General features: G+C 36.7%; 1 long non-coding RNA gene across 1 annotated transcript in view; it reads left to right on the top strand.

Moving 5' to 3' along the window:
* LOC110446156 overlaps positions 1-6,768 on the top strand; it is a 9,861-nt gene extending 3,093 nt beyond the window's left edge. The window contains exons 2-5 of the long non-coding RNA XR_002462433.1: positions 2,690-2,817; positions 3,143-3,246; positions 4,282-4,526; positions 4,890-6,768. This is a non-coding gene — a long non-coding RNA (uncharacterized LOC110446156). The remainder of the gene's footprint in view (positions 1-2,689; positions 2,818-3,142; positions 3,247-4,281; positions 4,527-4,889) is intronic.
* The last annotated feature ends 5,562 nt before the right edge of the window (positions 6,769-12,330 follow it).

Below are 12,330 nucleotides of genomic sequence, written 5' to 3'. Positions count from 1 at the left end.
GGGGGGGATTCGCAGGAGCTGCCTTATCAGGCGCTTAGTACTATAGTCCTATGCCACCTGGCTAATATCTCCCTATGTGTGTATGCCTGCGTGTGTGCTGGAGATGTATTGATGTACTTAGGATATCATTAATAACGTACTACTTGTCAGATAATTATATAAAATGACAATACGTCATAACTTTTAAGTCACCCAAGTCATTACCGTGAAGTTTTTTAAGTTCCAGATTTTAATTGTACAATTTATTACAGCTGCATTCTAGCTTCGCGCTAGGAGGGAATTTCACTTTAGCTCAGTGGTAGAGCAGCGGACTATGAAGCAGAGGATCGCAGGTTCGATCCCAAGCGGGATGAAACTACTCTCTTTCCTGTTACAAAAGTATCCTCAGTGTATAACCACTTGTGCAGTTGTTGTTTTTTCCTGCTATTTTATTGGCTGTTGAATGCCAAGGAAATGTGACATGTATGATACGACGCAAACATTGGCATTGTATAACGTCAAATCTTTGCCGTGTTGAATGGATTACCAGGATTAGTACCATTTTTCTTCGCTAGACTGTGTTGTACTGTGTTTTTGAAGCGAAGTCTGGGGGAGTACAGTGTAGCGGACCTGGACTGGTCTGGGTCGGTCGTTGGAGACCAGATAACTCAATTGGTATAGAGCGATCATCTAGAGTTTGGAAGGTCAAGGGTTCGAACCCCTCTCTGGCCGTTACATTTTATCTTTCTCGTGTTGTTTCAAGCATTAGCTGTATGATTGGCAAGGGGATACCCGAACCAGGGGTTGTAAATAATTGTGTCTTCGGGGGCGAAGACTTAGAAAAAGGAGGGAGGAATGTAGCGGAACTGGGCTGGGTCGATCGTCCGCGACCAGATAGATCAATTGGTAGATCGTCCGTCTAGAGCTCGGAAGGTCCTGAGTTCGAACCCCGGTGAAGCCGTGCATTTTCCTCTCCTGTTGCAATAGTAAAACTACGATAGGCAATCTAGTCTACATATGTTTGCTTTATAAAAAAAAATGTAAATTAAAAACGCAAGCGATCGTCATGTCAAAGACAGAAGTTAGCATGTCATAATTTCGTTTGTAAGTTAGTCCTTCTGTTAATCCGTTTGGGTCAATTTACCTCATATTTTAAGGTTCCCTTTCCCACTGAATTGTGGGTTTTAGCCCAACTTGCCCGAAGGGCCATGTGAGCTTATGCCGTACTGCGGCGTCCGTCGTCCGTCCGTCTGAACAACTGGAGGACCTAGGGTCATGCTATTTGGCCAGTAGATACCTGGGATGAAGTGCTATAAAGTCTCCTCATTAAAATGACCTTGACCTACTTTCAAGGCCACAGGGGTCAGATATATTAAAACCTTAAAACAACAATATCCTGAGAACCATTTGGACTGGAGTCATGATACTTGGGTATGTTATGCAGACCAGCAGTGCAATTCGTTTTCTTTATTACAGTATTGAGGTCTAAGGTCAACTTTAAGTGCTAGTCGGGGGTCAAACGTCAACATAGGTTAATCAATTAACAATCTTCTTCTCAAGTTCCATAAGGCACAGGGTCGTGATATTTGGCAAGTAGGTACCTGGGATAGAGTGCTGTAAAGAGTACTTATTAAAATGACATTGACCTACTTTCAAGGTCACAGGGGTCAAATATGTTTAAAACTTCAAACAACAATATCCTAAGAACCATTTGGACTAGAGTCATGGTACTTGAGTATGTTATGCAGACCAGCAGTGCAATTTATCTTTACTTTATTACAGTAATGAGGGCCAAGGTCAACTTTTAGTGCTAGATTTGGTCGGAAGTTACCTATATGTCAGTGTCATATAACAAAAGGAACAGGTGAGCGATACAGGTCCTCTGGGCCTCTTGTTCATACAAACATTTTTTGTTGCAAAGTTGGACCAAATAGCCTAGTCATTTAAAGGGATAGCATTACAATCTGAAGTCCAGGGTTCGAACTCCAGCCAGGTCCCGCTGATTTTTACACTCATAGCACTGTGGTTGATTATGTTTGGTTTACTTTATCTTCATTTTTTATACGCCCGTCGGGGTATTATGGTACATGTATAGCGTCTGCGTCCGTCCGGTTAAAGTTTTGGGGCAAGTTTCTTTAGTGCTGTACAGTTCAGTCAGATCATGTGTTGTCTTAATTTTTGGCATGGATGTTCATGTGGGGTCTAACAAGGACAATTATAGATATAATTTGGGAAAATAATTTCTATTTTTGTAAATATTGGACGTGTTTGCGACTTAAGCATTAGTGCAAGCCTTTTTATCACATAGATATGACACTGGATACCAGGTACATGTACTTTAAATATCAAACAAACAAAAAATCATTGGATAGGGTCAGACGGGCGAAATTATGCATCCGTTTGCGGTGCTCTTGTTATCTTAGATTTGCAAGGTATGGTTTTCTGTTTCATTATTAAATTATTAATCACAACTAAAGGCACGTCCGCAAAAATAAATCCCGATGCTTACAGTATATACAGGTTAGGCAGTGGTACAGGGATCCTTAATGACGTAAAAATCTTTTCTATCGATAAACAAATTTCGAAAAATCAAATTAAACCATCTATAGAATAGTATTTTCCAGAATGAACATGAATGTCTGCCATTAGTTTTGGATTAATTGTTTCATGTGGTGAAATAACAGTGACTCAATGAGAACATTTGTTGCAGATCAAAAGGTAACACACATCTTCGACATGAAGTTACCCACGGCTGTGTTTGGTGAGATCCACTCAGTTGGATAAACGCCGATCCTGAATTGGCAGTGACGTTGGAGAATCTCGAACGGAGTGTGCATGGTATGAAGCCGAACGTTACAAGATGGTATCGCGCTGTAACACGAAAAGGTGCCATGCTTCAGAAGTTTTAAAAATCATCAATATATCATGAAGTGGTTATCTTCGTTTACTTTTACTGTCCACGAAAACTTATTTTTGATTAACATGCGAGTCCTGGGTCCTGTACCGAAGGATTTTGATTTGACCGATAGAAATAATTATTACAATACTGAAATGTAACATGGCGGGACTCATGTCTTTTAACCATACAGTGGAAACGACACATACAAACATATATACATTTTTTTTTGTAATAATGCATATTGTCAATAATTTATTGTTTTAGGGTGTGCCGGTGGCTGAGTGGTTAAGGTGTCTGATGCCTACATGTATGTTCTGGGTCGCAGGTTCGAGGCCTACGTTGGGCCGTGGTGAGGGAAAAACCCGCAGGTAGGTGTTTTTTCTCCAGATTCTCCGGCTTTCCTCCACCACCAAAACCGAACACGTCCTTAAATGACCATAGCTGTTAATAGGACGCGTAAAGCACACGCACAAACCAAACTTTTGAAAAGATTTTAAGTTGCTTTTAGATTATTTGTTAAAAATTCTTATTTTGATGGTTTGAAAATGCTTATATAGGCCATTCTTGTTTGTAGTTTTCCTACTCGCATTCTGTACCCTAGATAAGTAGACAGTGATTCTTTTTCATTTTTTTCTAGAAATAATTTTCTATATCAAAGCGCTATATATATATATTTCAGTGAATTGCTTCAGTAGATAATTAAAACTATAAATAACATAAAAATAAATAAGACAATAGTTTGATTAGGTGTCAGTTTAAGGGAGTTGATCGGGAAAATGAAAACAAACAATTTTTAAGGATGGTTTGTTCCCCTGTATCTTTTGTGGTTAAATCTCTATTTTGGTCTGATTAACGTATAATAGTAATAATTGAAAAAAGCAAAGTGTTCAGTATTTGAGGAGGGTCAGGAAGTTGACATGTATGCTGGTTCATGCAGTTGTCAACGTATCATTGCACCTCATAATGTTGTTCATCCATTCGGTACTGTTTTAAAGTTTTTCTGTGATGTAAACCATTGAGAATTCGTTACAGTATAGCTATGTTTGTATCCTAATTAAACCGATAGGTTCAGAGTCTTAATAGATGTTTTGGGGTTTTAGATCAGCCCCCACCTCCCCCACCTCCCCCACATGGAACATTGTTTCCCCTAAACTATCAAATGTTACTTCGAACGAATCAGTTTAGGTCCAAACATAGCTTTACAGTAACAAATTATCATGTCCATGTGCTTTAAACAAACTAAATTGAGAGTTTGTTTACAAATTGCACCTCATCCTTGAATTCGGGAAGAGAGGCGTTCTCCCGAGTATTGTTTTTCTACCTGTGTCCTGTATAAAAGTGTTTGAATTGGTGTCATTTGTATACAATTATACCTCATATCTATTCATTCAAATATTTTCCAGTATGACGAATCGTTGAGTGCCTGTCACCGTCATTGGATGTTATTACCTCAGGCGTGCCCTGTCCAGTCCAGCCCAGCCCTGTCCAGTCCAGCCCAGCCCCAGCCCAGCCCGGCCCAGTTCCGTTCCTGCCTTCCGTGCCCTGTCCAGTCCAGCCCAGCCCAGCCCAGCTCCTGCCTTCCGTGCCCTGCCAATCTTCAAATTCTAGTTCACAATTGTAATTTGAGAAAGACATGAAGATTCATATGGTAAATAAATCTTTATAAAAAGTTACAAAAACGTTTTACTCATCTACGGGTTTCATCACATATAGACCTAATGCTGAAGCTGGAAGCTGGCATAGACCTAATCCCATACCTGAAGATTTACGATTCATTATTTCCATGTTCATGAATAACAATTTGTTATGTAAAGCCCATTATACTCTGAAATAAGGTCAACTATTTTATTTAGGAAATAAAATTAGTAATCTTGAATTTAAAATTACATTAAAATATCCTTCGCTTACAATGATGTAACATTTTTTTAAATGCTGTTGTTTTGATTTACTTACAGCAGAAATGTTTTGAAAACAATTACGTGTCTGGTGTTTTTTCCGTTTTATTTTTAAGATGTTTATTACATAAGACGAACAGGAAGACCTTTGCTTATATGGGGTATCCAACTATGCACTTTAGTAGAGATGTTCCCCAAAAGCTGTGAGCAAAACCACTGCTAGAATGTCCTGCAAAAAGTACAGTACAGTGTGCTGGAACAGTGTAAACAAGTGTGCTGGGACCGTGCTCGAAATACACTCCACAGACAGAAAGAGCTATATATATTGCCATTGGAAACCAGATTCAGAAGTCTAGAAGAAGTCGCCAAAATAGTTTATATGTTGAAGTTTGTGAAATGCAAATACATTTTTGTGATCTAGTGGTATTACTATATGTCTAAAGACAGCATACACATGTTTGAATATGCGATACATTAAATAAATAAAATTTATTGAATTGATTTGTGTCATCCTGAATAACACCTGTATGACCCCGATTTACAAGCGTTTGATTAAAACATATTTTATTGTGGCACTGTAAAACACTGGCTTATGATGTAACTGTAGTTTCATTTCTAGTGGTCATTCAGAAATTTTGTAGTTGCTGGTATATATGATGTTTTAGTATTTGAAAGTATTAGCATTCGTTTTACTTGTATATCTCTTTCTGACGCTAAATTGTAATCTGCATCAATAAGGGTGTTTTTGACAATCTGCATCATTGAAACGCTTGTAAATTCATGGTCTTCAGTGCGTTTTAATTTGTCATCTGGGTCTTTCTGACGCTCTTTTTGACAATCTGCATCATTGAGACGCTTTAAAATCATGGTCTTCAGTGCGTTGTAATTGGTCAACTGGGTCTTCCTGACGCTTTATATCAATCTGCATCAATGGAACGCTTGAAAATCATGGTCTTCAGCGCGTTTTAATTGGTCATCTGGGTCTCTTTGACGCTCTTTTTCAATCTGCATCATTGAAACGCTTGTAAATTCATGGTCTTCAGTGCGTTTTTATTGGTCATCTGGGTCTTCCTGACGCTTTATATCAATCTGCATCAATGGAACGCTTGTAAATCATGGTCTTCAGTGCGTTTTAATTACTCATCTGTGTCTTTTTGACGCTTTTTATCAATCTGGTTCAATGGAACGCTTTAAATCATGGTCTTTGGTGCGTTTGAATTGGTCATCTGGATCTTTCTAACGCTCTTTTTCAATCTGCATCATTGAAACGCTTGTAAATCTGCATCAATGAGACGCTTTAAAATCACGGTCTTTCATGCTTTTCTTATCTTCATCATTTTAAAATCAAGCGGAATTTTTGGATTTTCAGTGACAATCTTGGTCTTTCAGACGCTTTATTCAAATATGCAACTCTAAAACGCTTGTTAATAAAACGTGAGAAAGAACCTATTTTAACGCTTGTTAATCAGTGTCGTTCAGACCTTCAATGTCGTCTTGTCGGGCCAAGCTCAATTAGAAAAACTAATACAAAAATTTATAAATTTAACGCCAAAACATGTGTATGGTTATTTTGATAAACTAGTATGTCCTGTATTGAGTTACGGATGTGAAGTTTGGAGTTACTGCACTTGAAATTGTAAGCTTGGAGTTAAATCTTCTACGCAAAACAATTTTGTTTATGGAGAACTAGGTTGTCTTCCCCTTAAATTTAAAAGACACGTTAAAATTATGAAATATTGGTTAAAAATTGTTCATCAACAGAAGAACGTTTTAGTCCATGGTGAGCTTTATACACGAGCGGAAACGTCACGTGTGATAAATTGGGCAAAGTTTTATTATGTACTTGTGGTTTCGGATATGTATGGATTGAACAAGGAGTTGGAGATGAAAAAGTATTTTTAGAATTATTTCGAACCAGAGTGAGGGACATTTTTATACAGGATTGGCATAGTGCTCTTGTTGACTCGTTAAAATTTTCGCATATCTGCCCATAGATGGCATAGACCTAACCCAATACCTGCAGAAATGCGATATTGTAGTGCGTTTACTAAAATTGAAGATGAATATCATTTTGTTATGGAATGCCTGTTATACTCTGAAATTAGATCAAAATTTTTGAAAAAAACTTATTACTGTAGACAAATTCGTTGAAATTGTTTCTTCAGAAAGCAATTTTTATTATTAGAAATTTAGCTATGTTTATTTACAAAGCAAATGAAATTAGACATGGAATTTTGTTTAATTTGTAAATCAAATCAATTCCTTGCATCCTTCGCTTTTGTTAAGGTCTATTGCATCCTGTGTTCATGCTTACTATTGTGAATGAATATGTTCCTTGTAAATGTGTGTTATTTTGCTGTTATAAAATTCATGTAAATATGTATCTATTATTGCCATTATGTCATTGTCATGTTTAAATGTGTGTAAAGCACAAAGGCATTGTTGCCTATTGCAAATTAAATAAATGTCTTATGTAAATGTCTTATGTAAATGTCTTATGTCACTTTAATGTCAATTTTCGTGGATTTCGAATATCAACCAAACGAAGGATTATTTTGTTCATTGACAATAATTATTGCTATAATGCTATCCAAAGGGTTATAAAGATTGCAAACAAATTAAAATTTCGGTCATATTTCAGTTATTTCATTAGATAGTTTATAAACAATTTCAATATCTCATATACTACTTGCATTTTCAGATGCCTTTAATTGGTTTAGAGATAGCTCTTCTTCATTTACAAAGAATCTAATCATTTGAAGATATCTTAAAATCAATCAAGATGTCTTTAGCTCTTTTCAAGATGTAATTTATTCAACCCCTGTATATGCGTATGTAAAGCCAATCTCTTCGTATTTCCGATTGGTATTCGTATTTTCATTTAAAATCACAGAGCTAAAATCTTCCTGTAATCTGATAAATAGTTAATCGAGTGTTTCTGATGAGTTTTACGACATAAAAATGCAATCATAACATGTTTTCATCCATCCTTGGTTTGGTCTTCATGTCTAAACTGTTTAGTGGTTTTTTTTTATAATTTCTGTTTTTAAAAACACTGCCTACTATCTCATAAGATAAAGTGACTAATTCCAAAAAATTCTTCTGAGGAACGGTTCCGTGGATTTTAAAGACAAGGGTATTTTAAGATTGCATTTATTTATTAGATAAATTCAAGTGTTCATGTAGCAAACTTATAAATGCAATGTTAAATTGCTTCTCTGGTGCGTTATGTATTCAATACTGTAATCAATTTATTTCATAGAATTTTACTAATGCGAAATATGTCAACGATATATACACATGTACAGCGATTCCTGTGTACGCAACATGCTCTATAAATGGCGGACACATGTGGCCCACAGGGACCAGAGAATTTGATACAGAAGATATGTTTGGACCAATCCGATATGCAGAGAGCACAATATAAAATTAGTTGCGTTAAAGTTTTAGAGCAACACTTGGTGGTAAAAAATAATAACCGCCCAAATGATGACAGATACACCAATTTAGGGGTGGCATTTTTATCAATTAAAACGTCTGTTAATACCCTCTAAACATCAAAAAAAGTCCAAACTTACAAACTCTAACAAATACTCAGGTCCCTGTGGGAAAAGCTACATGCACTATATACTATTCGCTTTCATGAAATCAATTCTGAAAAAACGTGTTTCTCCTTAAATCCTTTATTTTGTACAGTCTGTAAGTTGTTCTAAAATGCGTTTTTCGATGCACAGCTTTGTGAATAGAGATTAAATTAAACTTGAATCTGCAAATAAAACTGTCGGCTAATAGATATCTTGTAAAGTTGATACACAATTTCAAAATATTTTGTTGAGTTTAAATAAGATGAAACTTTTTTCTTTCTGAGCATTCGACACCCCATTTGGTTTATGAACTCGTTTTTAGGCAATTACTCAATAAACAATCAACAGAAATCCTCACGAGTCATATGTGTCATGTTTATTTCAATACTCCAGCCTGTTCGTCAAATAGAACTGTGTCAAAACGAATCTCAAATGTAGAACTAGTAAAAGATATGCATACAAAGTGGCAAGTCAACTCAACATTGGATAAAGGAGCAACGATATATATCATAACGAATGTTATTTATCTTAAATATTTTCTGATAAGATATCTTAGATGTTATGTAAGACAATACGAGATCACGTATGTTCATAAGACATTTTATATGAAATATATACATATGTAAAATATATAAAAAATAATGTATAAAAAATTTAATTTTTGTTACCTTACATTATATCTTATAATAACAAAAATTATATGAGATGTACTCTACTCCAAATCGAATGACTAGAGAATTTCCGCTGTATGCTTATTGAATAATCGCAAAAAAAACAAGTCAACGAGAATTGCTTCCGAAATATAATTGGCCGTGAATAATAACCTGACGCGTGACGTCATACAATATCACATGTAAAAATGGAACCTTGCTAATCATCCGGCGAATTCCCCGACTTTTAAGTATAATATATTAGGTGAACTGGTATTTTACAAGCATTACTGTTCTCCCTAAAAATCGGGTACATATATATCCGAGACATATCTGTAGTATATATGTTTCTGTGTGCATGTATGTACAAGTAGGTGTTAGCTACTTGACACCATTGAGGTCCAAAAGTCATAGAAGACATGTCGAGTTATCTCCCATGTAGCAGGCAGTGCGTACATCTAAATAGATATTGCGTGTTTCTGATTCTGCCGTAGGTTTCAAGAAAACAGAGTTTACCGTTAGCCTCTAGCGCGTTTAAATAATAGTTTGAAAATGCGTTCGCATTTAACTCGTTAGATAAAAGCAGTAGTTTCATGCATTAAATGCAAACAGTTTGTTTATTTATAGTTTTCTAACGTAAGAATTGTGCAGCTTTTCGTCCAATCGGGAACTATCTTCTCGTTTACGGAAAGTGCCGACAGTTCCCAATTGCTTTTCATTGTCTGAATGTACGGTGTGTGTGGTTTTTCTGTTTTTGTCAGCTCGCCTCACCACACTAGTCATGTCGAAGGGATCTAATGAAACGGTTCAAATCTGTGTACAGCGCCGTCTTACTCGTCTGTCCGTCATTCTTCTTTCTTCTGTTTGGAAACCAAAATGGACAAGAATTTAGATACTGATAAAAAAGGCTGTGTACGCGTTAGGAATGCAGATTAAAGTGTTCAAATTAAAAAGAACAACACCAATGTTCCGTGTCAGGAGTTGATGTTTCATGAATATAATGGCTTATGGGTTTACATTAAATTTGATTCAAACCGCTACCTCACAAATAAGATGAAACCATCCAATCATCGAATCAGAAAGTCAAAGTCCATCAAATTTTTTTCCCATTGATTTTGTCTTCTTTTCATCTCGGGGGGAAAAAAGCCCTTTAAAACTTATCAGCAAATTGGGGTTTCTTTTTCAGATGTCGTATGTCAAATTTTAATTTTACGTCATCATAACGGTTAACGTCATGCTTATATAAAAAGGGGGACAGGTTCGGTTACTAACTCGCACAGTCACGGAATCCACTTTCCGTAATTTAAGTTGGTTCTTTAAAGGATAAGTTGTATAAATCATGGACTCGGAATATCAAAACAAGTGACGATACAGGCCACACAGACCTTTTTCTTCCACACAAGCTACTTGATATTTTGTCGTACATCGTCAATTTATATATGTTTGACGAAAACCAATTAGTCACAAATAATTGTATAGAGGCCAATCAGTTTTCCGGACCCGGTGATGTTTTTCAATTAGTTTATTTTTTGATTATTAAGTGTCTGTGGTTAAACAGAGTCGACATATTCGCGCTGAACATTAAATTACTTATATAGTTCGTGTGATAATTTCGCCTGAAATAGTAGAAAAGATAGTCGCGATTGTGTATAGATACCGCTAAATGATATGTATTTTTGCAATAAATAATTAATACAATTATTACGTAATACGTGCATATGAGTTAGTGAGTTAGTTTAGAAAATAACATGCTATTTCACATGCAGGAACATGCGGCCGGAATACCTCTTGTATGAAAATATCATATAGTGATAAAAGAATATTTTATGTCCTTTTTTAAATTAAAACATCGACGACATAAAAATAAACCAGAACGTGTCTGCAAGATATAGACACCCAACTAAATTAACACTTATAACAACTAAAGCAGATCACATAGGTCATGGTTTCTATGTCGCAGTCACAAGAATTATGTGCAAGTTGTTTTAAAGAGGCACATTATCTAGTTATGTTACGTGACCCGTACTTCATCAATTACTGACCTAAACGCAAAAACTTACTCTGTCGAACAGACGGACGGACAAGACTAATATAACGTGATATGCCCCGCAAAATTTCTAGGCTGGACATACAAATGAGATTATTCAATCAATTAAGAAAGTTTTAAAAACTATGACGTTCATATATTTGATAAGGACATTCTCCTGACCACAAGTGACTGTGGCTGTGATTATACACGTTCAACGCGGGACCGGAATCCAAACGATGTACCCGAGCGTTTTGGACACACCCAATCCATGTTGTCTTCACGAGATCAAAGATTAACGTTCACAGGACCAATATCAAAACGACACGATAGTCATACTGCAAACCAAGGGTTTGGAACACACGAGACCAACGTTTGACGAATGTATCACTAGTTCCATGGCTAGAACTCGTGACACATAAATATGACCAGGGACCTGTTCGTTTATCTGAAACAACCGGTTCGTCTGCTTTAAGGTGTAACATATTTTTTTTGGTATAAATCCTGGCGGACCTGCAAAGGTTTATGCAGGCACTGTAACGCTTTGTCAAGGCTCGCCATAGAACAGTATCTAATTACTAGGTCCGACATTATCTTATAAACGAACAATTCTGGTCCAACCGGCTCAATCGTTTGGAAACAAATCTCCGGTCCCAGTTGGATGGAAAATGGAACTTTTAAACAGGAAGTCTAACCAACGTCAGCGAGACGGACAACATAGGTCACAGTGACCTACATTTGATAAATCGGTGTCTAAACAACAAGTCGTTCGGACGGACGGAAAAGGCGAACACTTATTGGCCATCGGCTTCACTTGATGTTGCTTGGACATGAGAAACGAGAAAAACATACAAAAAACTCCTTGATATAGACATTATATGAAACGTTAACCCTTTCACCCCTAGGTTACTTTAGTAGACTCCACCATATATTGATATGGATGAGTCAATTATGATCTACAGTGGTGAAAGGGTTAAGTACAATGTACATATTGATCAAGCCTCGAGTAGGAGAGGGGGTTATATAGTGGTGACTCAATGGCATCTGGGAAAATGTATGACACTAGTATGGGGATAGGGTACTGAAGGAATAGTTTTGGACATTAACGACAAGAGGTGCGGGTTCAGGTGAGAAATGGGGGCGGTGGGGTTAGGGGCGTTATGTACATGTAGGATATAGGGTAGCTGGGGAAATTAGAGGCATCGTATGGATAATGTGTACTGAAGGAATTAATCCGGACATTAACAAGGAGGGGGTTCGGGGAGGACTATGAAGCTATTAAAAAGGCAGAGGGGGG

The sequence above is a fragment of the Mizuhopecten yessoensis genome, unplaced genomic scaffold (assembly GCF_002113885.1).
Source record: "Mizuhopecten yessoensis strain PY_sf001 unplaced genomic scaffold, ASM211388v2 scaffold2597, whole genome shotgun sequence".
In the NCBI taxonomy this organism is placed as follows: domain Eukaryota; kingdom Metazoa; phylum Mollusca; class Bivalvia; order Pectinida; family Pectinidae; genus Mizuhopecten; species Mizuhopecten yessoensis.
This window is presented reverse-complemented; position numbering and strand designations above follow the sequence as displayed.